The sequence below is a fragment of the Elgaria multicarinata genome, chromosome 11 (assembly GCF_023053635.1).
Source record: "Elgaria multicarinata webbii isolate HBS135686 ecotype San Diego chromosome 11, rElgMul1.1.pri, whole genome shotgun sequence".
In the NCBI taxonomy this organism is placed as follows: domain Eukaryota; kingdom Metazoa; phylum Chordata; class Lepidosauria; order Squamata; family Anguidae; genus Elgaria; species Elgaria multicarinata.
In genome coordinates, this window is record NC_086181.1 from 26134650 (window position 1) to 26161073 (window position 26424).

Consider the following 26424-nt stretch of genomic DNA (forward strand, 5'->3'; position numbering starts at 1 on the left):
TGCCATTGAACTGAGGATGGTGGTCTGGGTGAATATGCTGCTGGTACTTCCTCCTTTTGTGGTATGCAAAGCTCCCATTGACAACTGTAGGGTCAAAAAACCTTGCCCTCCACTTTACAAGTATTACCAGGCAGGAGAACTCATCATTGGTGGCATCGCTACTTATAGCATCTTCCTCTCCAGTCCAACAGTTTTCACTGAAGAACCCCTTCCAGAAATGTCAGAGGAATTTATGTAAGGATTGACTTATTTTGTCTGTTTTATTTCTGTTTAATATGTCACCAGAATGATCGAAGCATAGGAGAGTCATACAACTGCAAAACAGGAGCTTACTGGATTAGGCTGAAAAAAAGAAAAAAAAAAGTTGATGCAATTAAGTCTACACAAATAGGGGCTAGGTTGTTTCAACGTCTATTAATGTCTATTTTTGTGAACCACCCAGAGAGCTTCAGCTATTCAAAGGTATAAAAATCAAATAAATAAATAAATAAATAAATAAATAAATAAATAAATAAATAAATAAATTAAAGGTTTTAATACCAAGATAAATTTAAGATTCCCTTATGGAGCTGCTATATGGTTTACGGCAATGTCCTCAGGTTTACATAGTGGTCAGGTTACAGATTTATAAGCTCTTTTCTACATTATGTGATGTGTTCAAAATGCAAATATTAATGATTAAGGTTGATACTATTGTACAATATGACTGACACTGGAATTAGTCAGTTGGATCTAGAGCTTTATCACACCAGCGTTATACTGTGCAATCACTGTGAATTTCATGCAAAGGACTCAGAAGTTTTCCACCTTATAATCTGCTTTGATTGTGATGTACTCCCATGCATACTGCCTTAATTGTGCAATAAAGCAAAAAGATTCGCCCTATTTAGTCCCTACATTTTGAGCATATCTTCCAAGCTGCCGCTGGGGTGCAGGAACAGGATTTTAAAGAAATGCTTGCATCTGCGTAAGCTTTAAAGATAAAGACACCAAAATTGGCACAGTAATAGATATTAGGGAGAGCTTTAAGCATACCAAATTTGAATTGAATTGGGTCATCTGTTGATTTTTTTATGATTTTTTACATTTCCCCCCTTAAACTCACTTCCTGATATGCAAAGAATTGCTGTCGCCCGATAGCAAAAACAACAACAACTGCAAAAGGTTAGTGCTACGGGGATAATCCGAGGGAAGCAGGTATGTGGAACGAAGCTTCTAGTTATAGCCATACATAGGTGAGACAATTGAATTCAATCATGCTTAAGGCTGTCACGATTGATATAAATCATGCCTAACTTGTACCATTGATTCAATACGTCTACTCCAAGCATGACTACATGTGGATGAAACCAAGTGTATCCCTGTAGCTGTTATAGAGCACATTCAAACGATGTTGCTTCACAGTAATAAACCTAATAAAAGGTATCTTACGATGAAACAATAAGAACAGTGCTGTGCTGATGATGAGCACTGAAATAGAACTCCATCAGACAAGCATTTTATTCCACACTATTTCCTAGGTACTCACAGGTTTTCATGGATCCCTCTCATGACATCGTCAGCCTCCCGCCCCTTCTAGCCTTCTTCACACAACAAAAAACACCCCAGTAAGCCTGACTAATATTTTGAGATGGAAGTTGCTGCTATCCCTTGCTGTGTGCAGGAGAAGCAGCATGATCAAAACAGTGATGTGCACATAGTTTACTTCCTCTTTCAAAGGAGGAAGGAATTAGGGACAAACACACTGGCGGAGAAGCGATGATAAGGAAATGTGATTTTCCCTATGTGGTTATGCCCATACTTTGCTTTTGTTCTTAGCATAAGTCACCTTAGACTTAATAGTATGAGAAGGGTAGTATTCAGATGATGAAGACTACTAAGGATGATGATGTGGAACACAGTGGCAATAATTAATGTATGGATAGAATATCCTGCCACTACATAATGCAACATTTGTTTTAGGGTATTTCCAAAGCATTACCAGCACATCTTGGCCTTGGCATTTGCAGTAAAGGAAATCAATGAAAACCCTCAGGTCTTACCCAATGTCACCTTGGGCTTCCACATCTACGATAGCTATGACAATGCAATGAAGACCTATCATGCTACAATGCTACTGTTGACTACACTGGAAAATGTTGTACCTAACTATGTATGTGATATCCAGAATACATTAACAGCAGTTATTGGGGGACTGGATGCTGAAATCTCCCTATATGCGGCAAATATCTTGGACATCTATAAGACTCCACAGGTGGGTTATTTGGGAAGCATGAGAATCTGCCACAACACTCACTCTTCCCTTAATGAACATCACATGCTGGCTAAGAAAAAGAAATATGGTTCAGTCATAAACCAAATACAATTGTTCATGCTTGAATGCTTTGTTCATTGGATAGTCATGGTGCTGAAATAGCAGAACATTCCTATAGTTTCACAAGTCTCACTTAAGCCATTCAGAATTTTCAACATTCCACTTCTTAATGCATTTTCTTTCAGATATAGTTCACAATGAGCAGTACCCTATACTACCTTTGTGCTTGTGCTGGTTCTTTTACACCAATGAAATGGACCACTAGGCCAACAGGAACTAGGAGTTGCTAAAATAGCCTAGGAACACTAACCTGCCCAATCCAGAAAAAAAGCATCAGTGCTCATTTCTGGTTGTTTCAGAAATTGCCAGTTCCTGTTGCTCTGGCAGTCCATTCTATTGGTTAATGGGTACTGTAGAATGCTACTCACTGCATTTGTATTGATAACTGTGTATGCAGAATCCAATTCTGCATGATCTGGTTCCATTGCAATTCTGGTATGGACACCATTTAGTATCCCTTCCACACAGACACACTAAACCATTGGAGCTAATGGGAGTTCTGCGCCATTCAAATGTGTCCTGTGGGGAATGTGGGAAATTATGCCACATGCATTTTGGCACTCAACATCCTTACAGTTCTTTGACAAAATCACCTGAGGAACCAGATTTTGTGGAGACCTATGAATGGGCGGCAACAGAATTAGTGCTCTCTCTCTCTCTCTGTCTGTCTCTCTCTCTCTCTCTCTCTCTCTCTCTTTTACTGAACAATGAATCAGGAATGAACTCAGTTATACTGAACTTAGACCCATTGAAATAAATGGGATATAAGCCAATCAGGATTTATCTAAGTTCCACTGAAATCAATGGGTTAAACTCTTAAGTATTACTAAGACTGGGTGCAACCCAATGTCCCTGGAGATCCCTTATGTCATGATGTAGCATTCTTCCACTGACACCTTTATCTTTGAACTTGCTCGATCACCAACATAGTCAATATTCTTTTAGATCAGACTGCTATTTAACCAAGCATTCTGTTCTCAACCAGATGCCTATTGGTTATAACTATTCAATGTGTGTATATGAAATGGTTCTATAAATGGTGTTATTATTTTCTTTCCCTCTTCCCAAAATCTCTCCTTAGCTGATCTATGGCCCAGCTCCTGTGATGAACACTAAAACTCCAGGTCTTCCCTTCTACCAGTTGGCACCACAGGAAGCTCTTCAGTATGAGGGGATTCTCTCTTTGCTTCTCCATTTCAGATGGACATGGATTGGGATTGTTGTTATGGATAATGATAATGGAGAAAGTTTTCTACAAGTGGTCATTCCAATGTTTTCTAAGAGGGATATCTGTTTTGCCTTCATAGAAAGAATCCCCAAATTTAGTTTTGACACTAAAATTAATGATGCATTACAACAGGGAGCAAACATACATGATGAAGTGATGGACAGCAAAGCCAATGTAGTGGTGGCTTATGCAGAATCCTCTTCCATGGTAGCTTTTCAGTGGCTTCCATATTTCTCAGAACAAGAGGCAAAGGAAACTAAAGGTAAAGTATGGATAACAACAGCTCATTGTGAGTTCACTTCCTTTGCCCTACAAAGGAATTGGAATACAGAACTATTCCATGGTGCTATATCCTTCAGAACCTACTCCAGTGATCTACCAGGATTTCAGAAATTTCTTGAGAGCAGAAACCCTTCTAGCTCTAAAGAAGATGGTTTTATCAGGGATTTCTGGCAACAGGCCTTTGGCTGTGTATTCCCAGATAGCATCATGGGCAAGGCTGATGGGGAGATTTGCACAGGGGAGGAGAAGCTAGAGTGCCTTCCTGGATCATTCTTTGAAATGAGCATGATTGGACACAGCTACAGCATCTACAATGCTGTCTATGCTGTGGCCTATGCCCTACATCATGCCATGTCCTCTTCTGGAGCTGCACATCATGCAATGAAAGATGATGGGGAACTCAAGCTTCAGAATTTACAGTTTGGGCAGGTAAGAGTCTCCAGTTCCTCATATTACAGGGGATTCCATATTGTGTATTATTTCCTCCCAAAATTCTTCCTAACTTTTTCACCTTCCTCTTCTAAACTCTTGCTATTTCCCCCCCATTCTAGCTCCAACCATTTCTAAAATGGGTCTCATTTAACAACAGTGCAGGGGAGAAAGTTTCCTTCAACCAGAATGGGGAGCTAGTCACTGGACTGGATGTGATCAACTGGGTGATTTTTTCCAACCAATCATTTCATAGGGTGAGAGTGGGGAGGATGGATCCTGAAGCTCCTCTTGGTCAACCATTCACCATTGATGAAGAGGCCATAACTTGGCATGGCCAGTTTAATCAGGTAGGCTCGAATTGTCAGCTATTTATTATTGCACAATATATATATTGCACAACAGACATCAGGACTGTTGCTCATTTCTAACCAGTCTCTTTCCAGTCTGTTGTGCAATATATATATTGTGCAATAATAAAGACTTAGAAAGGAAGGATAAGGTGTTGGCCTCATGATTCTGTTCTCCCAATAACTTTGTTGACTGAGAAACTGCTGCAAGAATTTTTAATGTGAAGATAGTTGTACTTCTAATGTTTTGAACAAGTCTGTAATAAATTAGAGGTCTTGCAAAAGCCCTTGAGTGGAGAGCTGTTGAAGCCTGGTATATCCTGAACCAAATGCTAGTGCTTGTAGATAATGTATTTGATTCATTGAGAAAGATTCTAGAGTCTAAAATTCTAGAGATATTCCCATTATTAGCTCAAACCATACTATCCATAGAAGATAATTTGCAGAAAATTCAGCACAAGTGAATTTAAGATTATCATCAATGGATGTAATCCAAAGTGGGTAAAATGGTAGACTTCAATAATTTGTGTGAACACAACAAAGATATCTTCTATATACTCTCTATACAAGTACTTCTTGCACGAATTGATGGATGCATTCAGAATAGAATTTTTCTGCTGACATAAAAATATTAGCAATACTGGAGGCAATTGGGCTGCCCATGTCACACAGAGCAGGGCCAGGATCTCTTCTCGATCCTCCCAGAGTGCAGGACACAGAATAAAGGGCTCAAGTTACAGGAAGCCAGATTCTGGCTGGACATCAGGAAAAACTTCCTGACTGTTAGAGCAGTATGACTTCTCTTCCCATGAGCCTCAGTGGCAGGACTCCCATTAAGCAAGTTGGGCACTGCAGCAAAAGGCATGCTGGGAGTTGTAGTTTTTGTTTTCTGTGGGGGAAGGAAAATTATGATGACAGCTTCAAGGGAGGGAGGGAAACAGAGGGCGTTACTAGACGAGGCTCTAGCGCGCGTTACCTTCCGCAGTCACGTCGAGGCTTCCAGATGACGTTCACGAGGATCCGCCGTTATCCCGCGGTGAAGCCTCTTTCTCCCGACTTTAAAAAAGTGAGTTTTAGGACGCCTTTTCCTGCTGTCCCGCGGTAATTCGGAGTACGTGTGGGAGGATGTGAGGTCACTGCGGTCCGCACTGGGCAGGAAAAGGCGTGCTAAGGGGGAGTGGTCAGCGGCTTCGGTCAAGCCGCCTCCGCCATTTGCGCGCAGTCCGCCAGCTGGGGCAGCGCGGCGGAGCGGCTTTTTTTTTATTTCCCCAGTGACAGTTTGCGCAGGAACGGAGGACCGGAAAAGTGGCTGGTGACTCCTTGCGGTGGGCAGCTACCGTGGCCGCATAATGGCGGTGCTGTACGCTGCCTGTTAGTGTGGGTACCAGGCTGGCAGAGGGCAGAGCTGTTTGTGGGCTGCTGCCATGGCTACGGCCAGATGTGGGTTGGCTCCTTGGGATGGGGCAGAGGGCACAGAGGCGATCATCGCCGCCGACACCTCAGAGGCATGATGGGAGATGTAGGCACAGAGTGGCCATGCAGACGATTGACCTCGGGTCATATGACACCCGCCACGACCCCCATCAGGAAGTGAGCGCATCAATGTTGACCCTCAACAGCACCAGCAGCACTTCGGCTGGCACTGGCACTGCCGCCGCTGCCGCCGCCAGGGCCGGCGGCGGCATCGCTGACGGCTGCGCAAGTTTGCGGTCTTTCGGACGTGCGCAAACCGTGCAGCGAGCGAAAAAAAAAGCCGCGGCAATCAGGCCGGTGTGGCTGCGCAACCGTTCTCGCGGCGGCAGCAGCACAACCGGCGCAAACTTCCGCCACAAATCGAAGGCAGGTGTGGATGATGAGGCGTCACGGCTGAACGGGAAAAGCCGCTTTCACCGCTCCTCAACGACGGAACACCCGGTACGTCTAGCAACGCCCAGAGAAAGAAAGAGAGAGAGAGAAGAAACTCAAAGGCCTGGGACTGGCCTACTTTGCAGCATTAAACTGAGGGTGAGAGAGGAAAAAAGAAGTGAATTTAATTAAAGTTTAACTCACAGGCTGAGCATTGGCCTACTATTTTAAGACGAATACCTCACAGACATAACCACAGGGGAATCTAGAAGGTTCAGTGGACTGGGCACCTGTATCTATCGCTGAAATTGCCAATCTGGTACAACAACTAAAATTAGGTAAGGCACCAGGTCCTGATAATATTCCTGCCGAACTATTAAAGGCCAACCTTGACTGGTGGGCACCTGTTTTAGCTTCTTTATTCACATGGATAGATCATACAGCATGTATCTCAGATGATTGGGGACTAGCTATTATCATTCCAGTTTATCAAAAAGGGAATAGATCTGACCCAGCCAATTATAGACCTATTAGTTTGCTGAGTATTATTAGCAAACTATATGCTCACCATCTGCTTGACAAATTATTGGATTGGCTACATGCAGAAAATATTATTGAAGAAGAACAAGCAGGATTTTGATCAAGGTTTTGTCCTTCAACATTTAGTTGATAAATATGCCTCTCTTAAAGCTGGTGCCCTTTTCTCTGTATTTATCGACTTTAAGTCAGCATTTGACTCTATTCCTAGAGATAAATTATGGGCCAAATTTGAGAACACCAATATTGACAGAAGATTATTGCTGCTTATGCAGTACCTGCATGAAAACACCAGGCTTCGAGTAAATTGCAACAAGGAAGGGGTTTTATCAAGACCTGTCCCTACATCTAATGGAGTTAAACAGGGATGTATTTTGGCCCCAACCTTGTTTAATTTTTCTATTAACTCAGTAGTGAAGAGACTATCAAACCCTGACTTCCATCCACCTAAGTTGAACAATCACTCTTTATCAATTCTTTTATATGCTGATGATGCTGTGCTGTTATCTCTAACCAGTATTGGGTTAAGATGCATAATGAGGGCTTTGCATTTATATTGTAATGAGGAGCTACTAACAATTAATTATTCAAAGACCAATGTGGTGGCCTTTGGCAGGAAGAAAATAAAACATAAATGGATGATTAATGAAAATCCTATTGAGCAGGTTGCTAGCTATAAAGATCTGGGAATGATGTTCCCTGCGTCAGGATCATGGCTCACTCATATATATAAATTTTATATAAATATCTGGGTAGAAATGCAAAATTTTATATTTACTTATTACTCTCGTATAAGATTCCTTATATTACCAATAAGGTAGCTTTTTTTTTTCCAATTGCAATAACATGCCGTACCTTTTTAGCCCCTGAGCGTATCTTGTGATTTAGATGGACTTGCTGATATAACTGTTATGAACTCTGACTCTCTAGATGTAGATAGATGCAATGTGTTAACGTATTTTGTTTTGAGTGTTTGTCTGTTAAATTTACTGCTGGTATTGGTCAATGACCATAATAAAATATATTCATCCATTCACAGACATATATCTTAGGGGGCCCAAGCATCACCGGGTATATCAGCTAGCACAATCATAAAACTGAAAAACCATCTAATAATTATGAACAAGAACACAATGACAATATAAAAGAAGGGAATATTAAACATTAAAATATTTTAAATTATTTTTATTCTAAATTTTTTAAAAAAATTAAACTAAATTAAAAAAAAAAATATTGGGGAGGAAGCAGTAAAACTGATGAGCTATGCAACAATGAAAAGGTTCAATGCCCTGGACTCAGAGTATATTTAGGAAAATACAGATGGGGCCTCAAAGCTTATGGATTCCAAACTTCTTATTCCTTCATTATATTGTTTCTTTTCTGTTTTTCAAATAGTCCCGACCTCTTTCTCAGTGCACTGAGAGTTGCCAACCTGGTTCTCACAAGAAAATCAAGGAAGGGAAGCCATTTTGCTGCTATGAATGCATCCCATGTTCAGAAGGGAAGATTTCGAACAAGGAGGGTAAGAAGTATACTGCACAAATATATATAAAAAGAATACATATAATAGAGACAAATGCATAAAATTATCCATATATCTGAGTTTTCACCATATTGATCAAAAGGTTTGGTGAGTAGTTCTGGTTAAAACTAAAGAGAAACCACACCTTTCAAATATGGTGACTAGCTTCCATACCACCTGTCATATCAAAATTGCATTTTTCATTGGCCATTGCTTCATGGGGAAGTCCCTTTTGCTCTAGACCATGCAGCCGTCACTCATGCCAGAATCAACTTGACAGTTGAAATCTGTTTTGTTTGGACCTGTCTTGGAACTGTTAGTATGCATCAACTAATGAAGAACAAGGTAGTCACTCATTAGCAGGGTCAGCCGATCAGGCATTTTGCTACACAAAATCACCAAAGCCACAGTGTAGTAACAGAAGGGTAGGGAATATCTCACCCATGGTTATGAACATGACTTGGGGGGTGTTGCAACAATCACTGTGCAAATGGAGGGTTATTGCATAGCTAGTTGCCATCCCTGACCTAATTAGCATCTGCCCATAATGCACATCACTCCAGTTGCCACCACTGGTTCCTATCTCCTAAATATTCTAGAAGGGTAGCACATTTTTTTCTCTTCCCTCCATTCCAATATGAAAGTCATAGACAGTTTTACCAGGCAACCCACCTTCCCCTACCTCAATTCTTTACCATTGGTTGTATAATATGTTAGAGATGTGGAGCATGCCTTTATTGTCTCAGCTAGATTACATTCATCCTTAAAGCCCAAGGCAAAAGTCAAGTTCACACAATCATGGTGGAGGAAATAAGCCACAGTGACTAATTTCCCCCACTAGGCATGCCATTCTCATTCCAGCAGAATTTGCATCATTGCCCTTGCCACGATTGCAGCTTGCCACATTGTGTGAACACGGTCATGGTGGCTTGGTACTGTGGTTAACAAACCACTCAGAACTCATGGGCTGTTTTAGTGTCCTGGGTTGGCATGTTAATCACAGCAATATGCCACCAGCTACCCGGCATGCAAAATTGAGATGGCCAATAATTGATTGCAGCTGGTTTAAGGTCACCTTCTTGGCAGATATAATAGTCTCTAATTTACTGTGTAAAGTGGACTATTTCTCTAAGGGAAGCTGACAGCAATGCCGCATGGAATCTAACTCAATCCCCAAATATGTGATGGTGGTAAGGGGTCCCTCCGTTTTTTCATGCACCAGGGGGACACCTAGCTCCTGTGTCAAAAGTTGAAATTCCTTCATCAAGAACTCACACTGAGATGTGTTAGCAGGTCCCGCAAATAAAAAATCATCCAAATAGTGGATGCACTCCTGTGAGTGGGCTCTCGCCCACAGGGCCCATTCATGGAAGGAGCTAAATGTCTCAAACATGGTGCAGGAAATTATGAGGCCCATTGGCAGGGCTTTATCAACATAGAATAGCCCTTTAAAACAAAATTGTAATAGATCAAAATCGCACGGGTTGATGGGCAATATGTGAAACACTGATTTAATATCACACTTGCCCATCAATGCACCCCTGCCACTTCTGTGTGCCATGTCCACTGCCGCGTCAAAAGAAGTGTACTGTACAGAGCATAAGTGGTCAGGTATGGAATCATTAACAGAACCCCTTTTTGGGTAGGACAGGTTGTGAATGAACCTATATTCCCCTGATGTCTTTTTGGGCACGATTCCCAAAGCGGATGCCATGAGACTGAGAATAGGAGGAGAGGTGAAAGGGCCTAGAACTCGTCTGGAAGCAATTTCCTTGTCTATCTTCTCCCCAACCTTGATTCCATCAAAGAGATGGACTTTTGGTTATTGGCAAAGGACGCTAAACGTGGTCCAACATATGGAATGTGAAAACTGTTAGAAAAACTTGTTCCTAAATAACTGGTGTCTTATCTCTTGGGATAAAAGGCCAAGAGACACTTTAGTGGCTCCAGTTTAACTGGGCTGGGGCCCTTTTGGAGGTGGTTGCTGGCCCCTGCCTTTTCTGGGTCCCTGTCCCCCACGACCCTGACCTCTGCCCTGGGTTCTGGAGCAGCTAGGTGTGGGATGTTGTCCACTACAAATGGGGCATTCATGTCGATACTGACACATGGGTCGGTAGCACTTACCTCGTGCACTGTATTCCCAGCAAGGCAGGCATTGTTGAACTGCCTGCCCTGCATTTCCTTTAGATGAGGAAGCGGGTGCTTGGCTAGTATATGGCCACTATCTACCCTTTCTCTGAGACCTGGCCGAACTGGCGTCATGAATTGCAGCCAGAGGTCATGGTCCTTAACATCCCACCTGTGGGTTTGCAGGCAGCTCTTCTATGAAAGGACTCATCATAGGCCAACCAAGCGCCCCCTTCATACTCCATATATGCTCAATAAATCATATTGAGGTATTTAGTAAGGATGACAGATCGCTCAGGGAACCTCTGCTGTACTATGCCCATATAAATGAGGAAACCTGGGAGCCAGTTTGCCCTGGCAACCTTCTTCTTCTTAACTTTATTGTAGTCCTTATCTCCAGATTTATCTTTTTCCTTATCCTCCGATTCACGGAAATGTAAGGAAAATACATTGACGAAATCCCCTTTTATTATTTTCTCCCTTGTTGCTGGGAGAAGATGGTATCCTAAAGGGGCAGCTGTGCTTCCGGCTGGGACAGCATCCCTTTCCATGATAGCATATGGATCCTTATACAATATTTCATTGCAGACATTAGTTGTGGTACCCGCAGGACCCTGCCACATGGCTGTACACACTGTGCTTGTGGAAGGTACTTGGCTTGCTGCAGGCTGTGCCTGTGGTTGAGGTGTAGCTGTGCTAGCTTTGTTTATGGGGGGTACCTGGGATTGAGGTGTAGTCACTGCGGTAGTGTTTTGCTGCTGCTGTTGTGTATGACTGTCAGCAGGTGCCTTCATAATAGGATATATAGTTGATGTATTATTTACAGTATCCACATTCTGTTGTAAATTCACTGATGTTATAGAGTTCACTATTGGGTTATTGTTGGCTGTTCCCGCAGTGCTACCTACACCCTGTGTCATTACAGTCACTCGAGGGAGTGGGCTAAAGTTGGCAGCTGGTATTGTAGCCACTGGGAAAGATGTGTTTGTATATGCCACTGAATTATTTTATTTATTTATTTTATTACATTCATATACCGCCCCCCAGCCAAAGCTCTCTGGGCGGTTTACAACAATTAAAAATAGTAAACATTAAAAGTATACAAAGGTGGCATGGTATTATGTGTGGCTGTGAGCTGCATAGTGGGAGCAACACCACCCAGTGTCCCTGAAAAGGGCCACCCAAAACCATGAAATCATGGGTATAAACCCCAAGGAGGCATCATTCCCATTGGCTGGGTGTGCATTGGTGTTGTCTGAGTGTGCATTGGTGTTGTAGGAACATTAGACTCACTGGTTTGACTATGCTGTGTCACCAAGGACGTGGCAGGAGACTGAGTGATAGAAGTAACTGCTGTTTCCCCATGCGTGACCACTTTGGTGGATGCAGCACAGCTCTGAAGATCCGGTGTCATAGCAACCGCACTGGTCTGTTGCTGAGTAGAGCTGGATGTTGCCTCAATTGCTTCTAATCTGGCTGAAACAGAGGACCACAATGTATCATGGGCTTGTTTTCCCGTTTAACGCTGTCCCTGTTCCACCCTCCTTAAAGGAGGTATGGGATCTGGAGTTGGAGGAATCCCTTTATCTGCTTCCACTGCCTGTAACCTTGCCAATATTGCAGCAATCTCAGGACTGATCTCATCATCAGAGGAGGATTCAGTTTGAGGCCTGGTTCACTTAGCAGGGGCATGAGGCACTTTTCCCTTTCCCTTCACCTTCTTTTCCCCATCCCTTTTTTGGGAGGCATGATTAATGCCTAAACTTGTGAAATTAATGAAAATAATGCCCTGCCTGCAGTACTGAATTTATAATTATATGCTAAATTAAGATGCAAATGCTTTTCCTCCAAAGTTGAAATTCAACTAGAAAGGCTGCCAGCCTCCCACTACTTGAGGGGAAATTGGGGGGTAGAGTTGTAATACCCAGCGCTATTTTTTGATCCCTGTGCCTTTGCTTCCTAAGGGCTGCACTGGGTAATAGGGAACTGTGCCCCAGTTCCTGATAAATGAAAGCCCAGAGAGGGGAGAGTAGATCAGGCCTACAGAATCCAATAGGCCTAAAGCTCACACTGGGTGTATCCAGGAGCAGGCCACGATCTCACGTGGCCCACAGCAAAAAATGTGAGGGGGAGGTGAAGCCCAAGCGCCTAACATGCACATGTGGCCTATAATTCAAACAAGGTGGTGGGGGCACCGGGAAAAGCGGCGATCCGCTGCAGTCTGGGGCGCTGCATGGCCCCCGCTTGAAATTGTGTCTGAATGAAGGTGGGAGGGGGCATGGATACCTTACATGCCCATGTGGCCCACAATAAGGGGGGGTTAAACCAGCCCTGGAAGTCATGGCCTTCACCCTCCCTGCTGCTGATCAAAGGAGCGATCTGCTGCTGGCCTGGATGCTGCGTGGCTCCCGCATTGGAGAAAACCATGCCCACACCCTCCAGATGGCCTAAAAGGCCAGAAGAAGCAGGGCACCCATTACGGTGCCCTGAAACGTCCTCTGCCGCCGCAAATCACTGCTGCAGCTGCTTTGTCCTTGACTCGCTGCCAATGCCACAACCACACCTTCCTCGTCTCCGCAGAGCATGAGTACGTTCATTCCTCACCAGCTGCAAAAATAAAGAGGCCGAGGGGAGGGGCAAGCGCCAGCATATATTTTGCTCCCCTCCCCACCACAGTGGCCCCATTTGAAGCCAGCCAATGGCTGGTCTCCAACATTGCCTCATCACCCCACCTCCACCCGCAACAGCCTCCATGCTCCCAGGCATGCCAGGAGCATTCAGAAGGCAATGGCCACCATTGCAGCTTGCTACAGTGTGCAAACCTAGGGCCTTGCTAGACCAGGCATTAGCACAGTGTGAGGCCCTGTTTCCCTCCTGTGCATCCAGATAACGCACAGGGGAATCTGGGGTCAGGCCGCGCTAAAACCTGCCTTAAGCCAGCATAAGCGAATTCGCTTATGGCCCGGCTTTTCTGCAACCCCGTCCTCAGGCCGGGGCTGCAGAACGTCTAGCAGGGTCCGTGGCTTTTTGTGGCTGCTCTCTTACTCGCGAGTAGCCAGGAAAAGCCACTGACTGGGCACAGCATTCATACAAACGCTGTGCCCATCGGGGCGGGGGGATCTGGAGGGGGAGAGGGGCAGTGGGGAAGGCCGGACCCAGCAGGAGAGATGGGAGAGAAGGCTGGGCATCAGGGATGGGGGCGAGGGAAGGAATGCCGGGGACAGGGGATGGGGGTGAGGGAAGGAGAGCTGGGGACAGGGCATCGGGGGTGAGGGAAGGAGAGCCAGGGACACAGCATCGGGGGCGAGGGAAGGAGAGCCGGGGACAGGGCATCAGGAATTGTGGGGGGGATCAGGGGCAGGGGGAGCAGGGGGTGTTAATTTTTTTAAAAAAACAAACACTTACCTTCTCCGGCGGCTCTCCAGAACACGTGGCCCCTTTAAACAAACAAACAAACAAAAAATGGCTGACACTACGGGGCTTCCCGTTGCCCCGTCGTGTCATGCGTCTAGAAGCCAGCAACGGCGCACGCTAGCTCTAGTGCGCCGTTGCCCCTCCTCCCTGCTGGCTTATCCGGCAGGTCTAGCAAGGCCCCTAGTGAGGGTGGCTTGTTTCTCTGGTGAACAAACCACACAGATCCACCTGTTGCTGAGTTTTAATAGCATGGCAAGCCACTCCAGAGAGGGTAATTATGCAAATCCCCCCAGCAAGTGACTGAGAAGTGCAGCAGGAGAAATAAGCCACTGTGGTTAATTTATCCCATTATGATCATGTGAACCATGAAATAGATTTAAACCAGCCCCTTCCATATGTTATATCATGAGTAGTCACAATATACATTGATTTCCAAGGAAAATGTTTATACGTGTGGGAGGAGCAGATTTTTAAAATACGTTTATAGCATACTTAAGTTTGTTTGAGTGTGAACTGAAGACCCCCTCTTTTCTTTTTTCAGATGCTAATGACTGTGTCAAATGCTCAGCCAAAGACTATCCAAGCAAAAAGCAAATTTTCTGTATCTCCAAGAAACTAACTTTCTTGTCTTATAGAGAACCTTTGGGGCTCAGTTTAGCCTCATTTGCTCTTTCCTTTTCTTTTATCACAGCTCTGGTGCTGGGGACATTTATGAAGCACCATGATACTCCCATAGTCAAAGCCAATAACCAGAACCTCACCTACACTCTCCTCATCTCCCTCCTGCTCTGCTTCCTTTGTGTGTTGTTATTCATCGGCCGTCCCCATAAGGTGACATGTCTCCTCCGACAAACTGCCTTTGGCTTCATCTTCTCAGTGGCCATTTCCTGTGTGCTGGCAAAAACCATCATGGTAGTTCTGGCTTTCATGGCCACCAGGCCAGGATCCAGGATCAGGAAGTGGTTGGGGAAGGAGCTGGCCAGCTCCATTGTGGTTTCCTGCTCTCTCAATCAAGTAGGCATCTGTACTGGGTGGCTGGCAACCTCTGCCCCATTCCCAGATGAGGACACGCACTCAGGGACTGAAGAAATTGTACTGGAATGTAATGACGGGTCCGTGACACTGTTTTACTGTGTCCTGGGCTACATGGGCTTCCTGGCAACATTGAGCTTAACAGTAGCTTTCCTTGCCAGGAAGTTACCAGACAGTTTCAACGAAGCCAAGTTTATCACTTTCAGCATGTTGGTCTTTTGCAGTGTGTGGTTATCCTTTGTTCCCACTTATCTGAGCAGCAAGGGAAAATACATGGTAGCCGTGGAGATCTTTTCTATCTTAGCCTCAAGTGCTGGGTTGCTGGGTTGTATCTTTTTGCCCAAATGTTTCATTATTATGCTGAGGCCTGAGCTGAACAACAGGGAACAGCTAATCAGAAAGAAATCCTGAAATATGCCCTGTTGTTAGTAGGGATGGATGAACTCACTTATGTTCGGCTTCGTTGGACACTTCCTAAGCCACCACTACTGCATGCCCCCTGCTCTCAGTGCCATGTGAGTTTGAGGCTTTGAGCCCATCCACCCTGGTCCGGAGCTGCCCTTATTGTGGATAGTAGAGGCTCAGGAACTTGCAAGTCTCCTACCTAGTGTAAATGGCAGCTGTAAAGGCCCCCTTTACACAAGTTTAAAGGCATTGGTCACACTTTTAATTTTGCATACATGAGGCCTTTACAGCCAAAATGCTCACAAGGTAGAAATGGTTCACCATCTTCGTGAGTACCAAGAACTGCTGAATGTAAAAATAGCTCTTGATATTGAAATTGCCACTTACAGGAGGAAACCTTTACATATATGTAAAAAACCCACTTGCTTTTGTTCTATTTACACTTTTATGTAATACTGATTTAAACCTTTGTCCATCTGTACAGACATTGCACATTTCAATTTATGCTTTTATGTCATATTGATTTCCCAAGTATACCTGTGCAATTCATCTCTTTCTGCTTACTTTGTATGTTCCTATATAACTATTTTTTATGTATTGGTTTGACAGTCATTGATATATTTTTGAAAACACATGCATTTTGTTTTTGATTCCTGACCAGTCTCTATTGTTTCTGTTATTAATTTCATAAGTAAAAAATACATTCTGTGGGAAATCCCAAGCCATATGGTCCCTTCTGTTGGGGGGGAAATGTTCAGACATGAAAAACAAACTTTCATCAGTAATTATTTTGTAATTGGTATTCTCTTCAATTATCAAAAGTGTAGTGATTAATTCTGCTGATTCTCAAATCCCTTGTAGAGTTCCAGTAACCACTTGCAAAACTAATAGCAAAGGATGTGATAACTATCACCAGTAACCTGAAGAGGTAGGGAGAGGACCTGTGAATAGGTGATGATCTTGAATACAGATAGAGAAACTATATTGCAAATGACTGGTTGTCAATGCAATAAACCAAACAACTGCACTACTACTACTACTACTACTACACCATGGTAGACTTCCTGCTGGTACTGCTTGCTTGCATGGGATGCAAAGCTGACATTGACAACTGTAGGGTCAGAAGTCCTTACCCTCCACTTCACAAGTATCATCAGTCAGGAGACCTCATCATTGGTGGAATTGCTACTTATGGTCTCTTCGTCTCCAGTCCAACAGACTTCACCAAACAACCCCCTCCAGAAATGTTGGATGAACTTGTGTAAGGACTGTTGTTCATTTTATTTCCATTTATGGTGTCATCAGGATGATCAGAGTATAAAAGAGTCATAAAGCTGTAGAATATTGGGTTACTGGATTAGGCTGTAGGAAACATTAATATCATGGCTATATAAAAAGGTGTAGGTTGTTCTAGAAGCTATTAAAGATTTGAATTCTCAGATAATTTTTTTCTGTTCCTTTATAGAGCTGATATACACTGCTCCAAAATTCTTGAATGGGGAGCAGTATATAAATATAATAAATAAATAAATAAATTGATGTGCCCCCTTCTCAATACTTTGGAAGATAGAGTAGTGTTTCTTTGCCTCAGAGGGCAAATCCATGTAACAGTCAGGAAGTGGAGTCTGTGGAATATGAACTCTTTTGTAAAATTGATAATGGAGTTTGGCAGCAAACTATTCCTCCCTTACTGGCAACATTACCAGACAGGTCAGCCCAATTTTATTTTAAATATTTGTTGATAGATAACAATACCATCAGTAATGACACACTGACTGTATGTTACTACCAGCATATTCAGCATTAATGACATGAAAACTCATTGCATTGAATCCAGATCTACTCATAGTCAAAGAAGAACAATTGAAATTAATGGAACTCAAGTTATTCATGACACAATGGGTCCAAACTAAGTATGAGTAAATCAGGTTCCAACCTATTCTTCCCTCTTATTTCATTCAATTTCATTTTTGGCTGATAATAGATGATAAAGTTCGCTACTGTTGTACAATAGGACTGAAACTGCAGTTAGTCAGTAGGATCTCATCATAGCCATACGTTGGTTAGAAAATTGAAATCAGTCATGCCTAATAATGTCATGATTGACATAAATCATGCCTAACTTCTCCAATTGATTTCAATAGGTCTACTCTAAGTATGACTAAATCTGGATGTAACCCAGGCCATTGCTAGATGAGGCCTTAGCGGTGTGTGTGGCCCGGTCTCCCTCCTGTGCATCCAGATGACGCACAGGGGATTCCAGGGTCAGGCCGGGCTAAGACCTCCCTTAACCTGGCATAAGTGGATTCGCTTATGGCCCGGGTTTTCCGCAGCCCTATCGGGCTGGGGGGGGATCACACGGGGGGGGGAGATAGGGGCTGGGGGAAAGGCCGGACCCGGCAAGAGAGGGGGGGAGGAAGGATGGGCATGGGCACAGGCATGGCAGACGGGGGATGGGGGCAGGGGAAGAAGGACAGGCATGAGCATGGCAGGGGAAAGAAGGACGGGGGACAGGGCATCAGGCATGGCGGGGGAAAGAAGAACGGGGGACAGGGCATCAGGCATGGCGGGGGAAGAAGGATGGGCACAGGCATGGGCATGGGCATGGGGGGGAAGAAGGATGGGGAACAAGGCATCGGGGATGGGGGAGGACGGGCGAGCGAGCGGGCAGGGGGCATCAGGCATTGTGGCGGGGAATCAGGGGCAGGGGGAGTGGGGGGGGCCTTTATTTTTTTAAAAAAATCATTTACCTTCCCAGCGGTGCGCTCCTGCACACATGGCCCTTTAAGGGGGGGGGGAATGGCGGACGTGACGGGGCTTCCCCTTGCCCCGTTGCGTGTTGACATGTGGAAAAGGGCGACGACATGCACTAGTTGCAGCGCACCGTCGCCCCGACTCCCGGCCGGATTATCAGGTAGGTCTAGCAAGTCCCCCAGTGTGTTTCTGCAGCAGTTACAGAGCACATTCAACTTTTGTTGCCTCACAATACTAAACCTTCTCTGAAAAGGTACCTTCCTCAGAAACGAGCTTAATATTTAAGTGATGTAAGACTACTACGGATGATGATGTGTAATACAGTTGCAACAATTAATATATGGATGGAATATCCAGCTGTTACAGAATGCAACTTTTGTTTTAGGATATTTCCAAAGCATTACCAGCACATCCTAGCCTTGGCATTTGCAGTAAAAGAAATCAATGAAAATGCTCAGAACTTACCCAATATCACCTTGGGCTTCCACATCTATGATAGCTGTGATAATGCAAGGAAGACCTATCATGCCACAATGCTACTGTTGACTACACTGGAAAATGTTGTACCTAACTATGTATGTAATATCCAGAATACACTAACAGCAGTTATTGGGGGACTGGATGCTGAAATCTCCCAATATGTGGCTAATATCTTGGATACCTATAAGACTCCACAGGTAGGTTATTTGGGGAGCATGCAAATCCTCCACAAAACTAACATTTTCCTTTCCATTCCAATTCCATTTTCTTGTTTGGAGGCAGAAATTTGTGTGCATTGTATATGAATGTCAAATGGTGGCTAAGAAAAATATATATGGTTTAGTTATACAATACAATTGTTAATGTTTAGGTGCTTTGTTCATCGGATAGCCATAGAGCTGAAATAGCGGAACATTGCTACAATTTCACAAGCCTCATTTAAGCCATTCAGTATTTTAAACATTCCACTTCTTAATGCATTTTCTTTCAGATATAGTTCCCAATGAGCAATACCATATACTACCTCTGTGCTTCTGTGAGTTCTCTTACACCAGTGAAATGGACCACCAGTGCAACAAGGATTAGCAGTTTCTGAAATAGCCCAGAAACACTGAACTGCTCATGCCAGAAATAAGTACTGTTGCTCATTTGTGGTTGTTTCGGGAATTCCTAGTCATTGTTGCTGTAGAGGTCCAATCTATTTGTGCATGGATGCTATAGGATACTACACATTGCATTTGTATTGATAAATGTGTATGCAAAATGACTTCTGCATGGCCTGCTTCCATTGCAAATCTGGTAGGAAGGAAAACTTTAACCCCCCACCATGCCCCCCACACACACTAAAACACTGGAACTAATTGGAGCTCCCCTCCGTGCAATTGTGGCCTGTGGCAGAATGTGGGGGGAAATGCCACATGCTGTTTGGCCCTCAGGATCCTTCCAGTTCTTTAATAGAATCACCTGAGGCTCCAGATTTTGTGGAGACAGATGCAGATACAGCTCTATGGATGGGTGGCAACAGAAGCAGTGCTCTGTGTGTGTGTGTGTGTGGTGTGTGTGTGTGTGTGTTTTACTCATCAATGAATTGGAACTGGACTTAGTCATACTTAAATTAGATCTATTGAAATTAATGGGATATAAGCCAATCAGAATTTCTTTATGCTCCATTGAATTCAATAGGTTTAATTCTTATGTAGGGTGAAAAGGAGGACAGGGCACCTGTATCTTTAACAGTGTTATTGAAAAGGAAATTTCAGCAGGATTCATTTGTATATATGGGGAACCTGGAGAAATTTCCTCTTCATCACAACAGTTAAAGCTGCAGGTGCCCTGCCCTCTTTTAAATCTGGTCACTCTAGTATAGTTCCTGCACCTTTAACCATTGTGATGAAGATGGAATTTCATCAGGTTCTCCATATATACAAATGACACCTGATGAAATTCCCTTTTCTATGGAACTGTTAAAGATACAGGAACCCTGTCCTCCTTTTCATATGGTCACCCTATCTTAAGTATTACTAAGTCTGGATGAAACTCATGTGTGTCACAATGAAGTTTCCTTTCACTGAGTTCTTTATCCTTAAACTCACTGGATGGCCATAAGATATTCAATATTCTCTTAGATCAAACTGCTATCTAGCCAAGTGTTCTGTTCCCAACCAGATTACCATTAAATGTATGTACATTGATATACATACATTTACCCTCTACCCAAAATCTCTCCTTAGCTCATCTATGGCCCTGCTCCTGTGATGAACACTAAAACTCCAGGCCTTCCATTTTACCAGTTGGCTCCTCAGGAATCCCTTCAATATGAGGGGATTATCTCTTTGCTACTCCATTTCAGGTGGACGTGGATTGGGATTGTTGTTATGGATAACGATAGTGGAGAAAGATTTCTACAGGTGGTTATTCCACTGTTTTCTAAGAGGGGTGTCTGTTTTGCCTTCATAGAAAGAAGCCCCAAATTAAGTTTTGACAGTAACATTAATGACGCATTTCAACAGGCGGCAAAAATATGTGACAAAGTGATGGGCAGCAAAGTCAATGTAGTGGTGGCTTATGCAGAATCTTATTCCATGGCAGCTTTTCAGTGGCTTCCATATCTCTCAGAACAAGAGGATGTGGAAGAGGCAACTAAAGGGAAAGTATGGATAACAACAGCACAGATGGACTTCAATTTACTTGTCTTGCAAAGGAATTGGGATACAGATATATTTCAAGGTGCTATATCCTTCAGGATCCACTCCAGTGATGTACCAGGATTTCAGCAATTTCTTGAGAGCAGAAACCCTTATAGCTCTAAAGGAGATGGTTTTATCAGGGATTTCTGGCAACAGGCCTTTGGCTGTGTATTCCCAGATAGTATTGTGAGCAAGGCGGATGTGGACATTTGTACAGGGGAGGAGAAGCTGGAGAGCCTTCCTGGATCTTTGTTTGAAATGAGCATGATTGGACATAGCTACAGCATCTACAATGCTGTCTATGTTGTGGCCCATGCCCTACATCGTGCCATGATGTTTTCTAATGTCAAACGTGGTGCAATGATGAATGGGATGGAACCCAAACTTCAGAATCTACAATTTGGGCAGGTAATGGGCTCAAATTCCTCATATAATATTTCACTTTATATTATGTTTTATCCTCCCCTAAAGTCTTCTTAACAGTTTCATTTTCCTTCCATTGCCCCAAGTAGAAATAATAGAATAGTCCTTATTTCAGTCAGTCATTATGCTTTCCTTTTGGTTTTTTTGGAATATATATGACTAGTGTTGGTTGTAATTTTACTGATTCACATAGCATCAACTTAAGCAATCTCTGGGGCATATAGGGTGAACAGTTCCCCAAAAGATCCATAAGATGCATTGCATCAAATACGTATCTAGAAGCTACAGTTCCCCCACCCCAATTTCTGTTCTACAGAGGGTGCAGTAGGACTGATCTGGATCAGGACAATACCATGAAAGCAGGGGGCATTTAGGATCCATAGTGGAGCCCTTATTCTAAAGGAAAGATGAGAAAATCCCCTCTTCCTTTTGTGTCATGTCCTCCTCCTCCTCCTTCTTTTTAGAATGTAAGCCTGAGGGCAGGGACTGTATTATCTTACTACAAGCCACTCTGGGAGCCTTTTTGGCTGAGGGGTTGGATAAAAATACTATAAATAATAAATTAATAAAATTATGTAAATGCATTTCAAGTTCTGTCTGTTTTGGCTCATAAAGATCCAAAAACCACCCTCTTCTAAACTCTGTCCATTTCTTTTCATTCTAGCTCCAATCATTTCTAAAAGGTGTCTCATTTAACAACAGTGCTGGGTACAAAGTTTCCTTCAACCAGAATGGGGAGCAGGTTGCTGGATTGGATGTGATAAATTGGATGTTTTTTCCCAACCATTCATTTCATAGGGTGATAGTGGGGAGGATGGATCCCGAGGGTCCTCTAGATCAAGCATTCTTCATTGATGAGGAAGCCATAACATGGCATGGCTGGTTTAATCAGGTAGGCTCCAAATGTCAGCTAATTGGTAGGAGAACTCGTTATGAATGAGCAACTGTCCTAAAGTCTACCATAATTTTATAGTGCAATAATACACACTTACAAAGGAAAGACAATACGTAAGTTGATGAAGAGCCACATGGTTAAGAACATACGAACATAAGTGCCATGCTGGATCAGACCAAGGGTCCATCTAGTCCAGCACTCTGTTCACACAGTGGCCAACTGTTTTTATACTGTATGCTTTTATCTGCATGCCACCTTGAGATCTTATTGATATAGGGCGGCATATAAATGTTTTGAATAAATAAATAAATCCCTTATATAAGAGTTCACAGATAAAAAGATCCATGTGTGTTTTGTACATATGGTCAAATGTACTGTTTCTTTTTAAAAGTTGAAAATGACCATGGGGAAAATTGAACTTCAAAGGCATAGGATGTGTTTTTTCAAGTGCTTTTGAAATATTATGTCTTTATACATTTAATTTATTAGAATTGCATGCTTCCCAACTGGCAAATGCCTGATGGGTAGAATTCAATCATAAAACTGAAAAAGCATATTGCACTCAACAACAGCAACATGCTGACAGTATATTAAACATTTAAAATAGGTTGAATTATATTTTTTAAAAGTAATAAAAAACCCAAAGCATTAAATACTAAACTAACAAAATATTAAAATATTAAAAAAACACTTGGGAGGCATCAGTAAAATTAATAAGCCATGCAACAACTAAAAGCTTTAAAGATGAAATGGGCCCAGAGTCTCCTTGGTAAAATAAAGAAGGGGCCTCAAAGCTTACAGATTTCAAGCTCCTTATTCCCTCATTATATATATTTTTTCATATTACAAATAGTCCCAGCCTCTTTCTCAGTGTACTGCCAGCTGCCAGCCTGGTTCTCACAAGAAAATGAAGGAGGGGAAGCCATTTTGCTGCTATGATTGCATCCCATGTCCAGAAGGGAAGATTTCAAACCAGGAGGGTAAGAAATAAACTGCAGAGATTTATAAAAGCAGAATATCTGTAATTGAGACCAATATATAAAATTATCCATTCATCAGATTTTTCTTCAGAATTGGTCAAAAGGTTGTCAAAAGAGGTCCTGGAAGGAAGCTACAAAAATTGTAAGAATCTGGTAGATATCTTGGACTGGATGTCTTTGAGCATTTCTCCACAAGGCTTTCATGGTGTGCTTGTGATTCGCCAGTTACATTTTACACAACACCACTCACCTCCATGGCCCACCTCCAATGTTTTCTGGACCTTATAGCAGCTTGATTCTCAGCACAGACAATATGAGAAGAGATTATATCACACTTTGAAGCTTGATAAATTTATGGTTAATTTCAGGAAAGCTGCTATAATGCAACAGTATTGTATCACTATCTAGTGGGTGCATAATAAAACATATAGACTTTGCCCGGAAAGAAAACGCCAGGATGAAAACATGTGACAAGGACCTGATCATTGGGAGGTCTAAATGAATCCAGAAAATTACAATGACAAAAGCATTCTTTTGTGGGTGGTTCTGGGGATAAGTAAAGAGAGAACAAACCTTTCGAATACGGTGTCCAGCTTCTGTACTAACTGGCATATCACAATTGCATGTTTCATTAGCGATTGCTTCATGGGGAAGTGCCTTTTCTTCTAGACCTAGCAGCCATCACTGATGTCATTGTTAATTTGATGGGTCTGTCCAGGCACACCCTAATGTCTCAAGCAATAAGCACCGAATTGACGTGGTCACTGAGTGGGGATACAGAGGGGAATACAGACACAGCAATTGCTTTGCTTGGAGCCTCTTTGCTGGAGTTGCAGGAGGAGGGCCCCCAAAGGCTAATATTGCTTCATAAGCCCCTTATCTGGCCAATTTCACCACAAAGTCCCACCCATGCTTGGGCTTGAGAAACATCTCCTCATTCCCCCCGCCCCTCACCTGCAGTGGCACTCCCATGGTCTGGCAAGCCAAACACAGAGTAGGGCAACAGTGTCTACAGTGTTTAATAAATGAATGAATAAAAATAATGTTCTTTATGACTGAGTATTCAATAAATGTTCACCTTTGTGGGTGGGGGGAGAGCTCTGGGTGCACAACCTAATGAACTGTTCTGCACATACCTATTTATTAGAGATGTGGAGCATGCCTTTATTGTTTCAGCTGGATTACTTTCACCCTTAAAGCACAAGACAAAGTCCATTTCACACATTCATGGTGGGAGAAATACACCAAAGTGGCTAATTTCATCTACTAAGCATGCCTCTCCATACTTGGGGAATTTGCATAATTACCCTTGCCACCATTGCAGCATGCCACATTGTGAGAACACAGCAAGGGTGACTTGTTCTTGCAGTTAATAAATCATTCTGAACTCATGGGCTGGGGTTCTGGGGTAGCATGTTAACCACAGCAATATGCCACCTGTTGATGAATTTTAATGACATGACAAGCCACTCTGGGGAGAGTAATTATGCAAATCCCCCCAGCAAGTGACTGATATATTCAACAGGGGAAATAAGCCACTGTGGTTTATTTACCCGATCATGATTGTGTGAACCAGGCCATAGATTTAAACCAGCTTCTGCCATATTTCATGAGAACCAGTGTGGTATAGTGGTTAGAGTGTTGGACTGGGAGTTGGGACATCCAGGTCCTAGTCCACACTAGGCCATGGAAACCCACTGCATGACTTTGGGCCAGTCACAGACTTTCAGCCCAACCCACCTAACAGAGTTGTTGTTGTGAGGATAACATCGAGAGGAGGAGGATTACGTACGCCCCCTTGGGTTCCTTGGAAGAAAAAAGTTGGGATAAAAATGCAATAATAAATATATATCATGAGTAGTAACAATATCCGTTGATTTTCATGGGGAATGTCTCTATGTGTGGGAGAAGCATATTTTTTAAAAAACAACAACTGTATTAATAGCATATAAATATTTATTTCATATTTAAGTGTATTTGTGTGTGAACTGAAGACTCACTCTTTTCGTTTTTCAGATGCAAATGACTGTGTGAAATGCTCAGCCAAAGACTATCCAAGCAAAAAGCAAGACTTCTGCATTTTGAAGAGAATAACTTTCTTGTCTTATAGAGAACCTTTGGGGCTCAGTTTAGCCTCATTTGCTGTTACCTTTTCTTTTATCACAGCTCTGGTGCTGTTGACATTTATGAAGCACCACGATACTCCCATAGTCATAGCCAATAACCGGGACCTCACCTACACTCTTCTCATCTCCCTCCTGCTCTGCTTCCTTTGTGCATTGCTATTCCTTGGTCGTCCTCAGGAGGTCACATGTCTCCTCCGACAAACAGCCTTTGGCTTAATCTTCTCAGTGGCCATTTCATGTGTGCTGGCAAAAACCATCATGGTAGTTCTGGCTTTCATGGCCACCAGGCCAGGATCCAGGATCAGGAAGTGGTTGGGGAAGGAGCTGGCCAGCTCCATTGTGGTTTCCTGCTCCCTCAACCAGGTAGGCATCTCTACTGGCTGGCTGGCAACCTTTGCCCCATTCCCAGATGAGGACATGCACTCAGGGACTGAAGAAATCGTGCTGGGATGTAACGACGGTTCCGTGGCTCTGTTTTACTGTGTCCTGGGCTACATGGGCTTCCTGGCAATGTTGAGCTTGACAGTAGCTTTCCTTGCCAGAAAGTTACCAGACAGTTTCAACGAAGCCAAGTTTATCACTTTTAGCATGTTGGTCTTTTGTAGTGTGTGGTTATCCTTTGTTCCCACTTATCTGAGCACCAAGGGAAAATACATGGTAGCTGTGGAGATCTTCTCTATCATAGCCTCAAGTGCTGCATTGCTTGGTTGTATCTTTTTGCCTAAATGTTTCATTATTATGTTGAGGCCTGAGCTCAACAACAGGGAACAGCTAATCAGAAAGAAATCCTGAAATATACCTTGTTCTAGGTAGGGATGGATGAACTCATGTTCAGCTTGCCAAGCCACTATTACTGCAACTCCCCTGCTCTCAGTGCCATGTGACCTTTTCCAGAGCTTCCATTGTGCACAGTAATGGAGGCTCCCGAGCAAGGCAGCTGGCAGCTGGTCACTCATTGGGCTGTGGGGCAATTTGCTGGGTCCTGGAAACAGACATGGGAGAATCTGTCAGACTCCCAGATACAGTTGGATGCCC

The 26424-nt window shown here is 43.2% G+C and overlaps 2 pseudogenes; both read left to right on the top strand.

Moving 5' to 3' along the window:
- Positions 1-16: 16 nt before the first annotated feature.
- Positions 17-15569, top strand: LOC134405592 (vomeronasal type-2 receptor 26-like; annotated as a pseudogene).
- A 1028-nt stretch (positions 15570-16597) lies between these two features.
- Positions 16598-26202, top strand: LOC134405593 (vomeronasal type-2 receptor 26-like; annotated as a pseudogene).
- Positions 26203-26424: the final 222 nt, after the last annotated feature.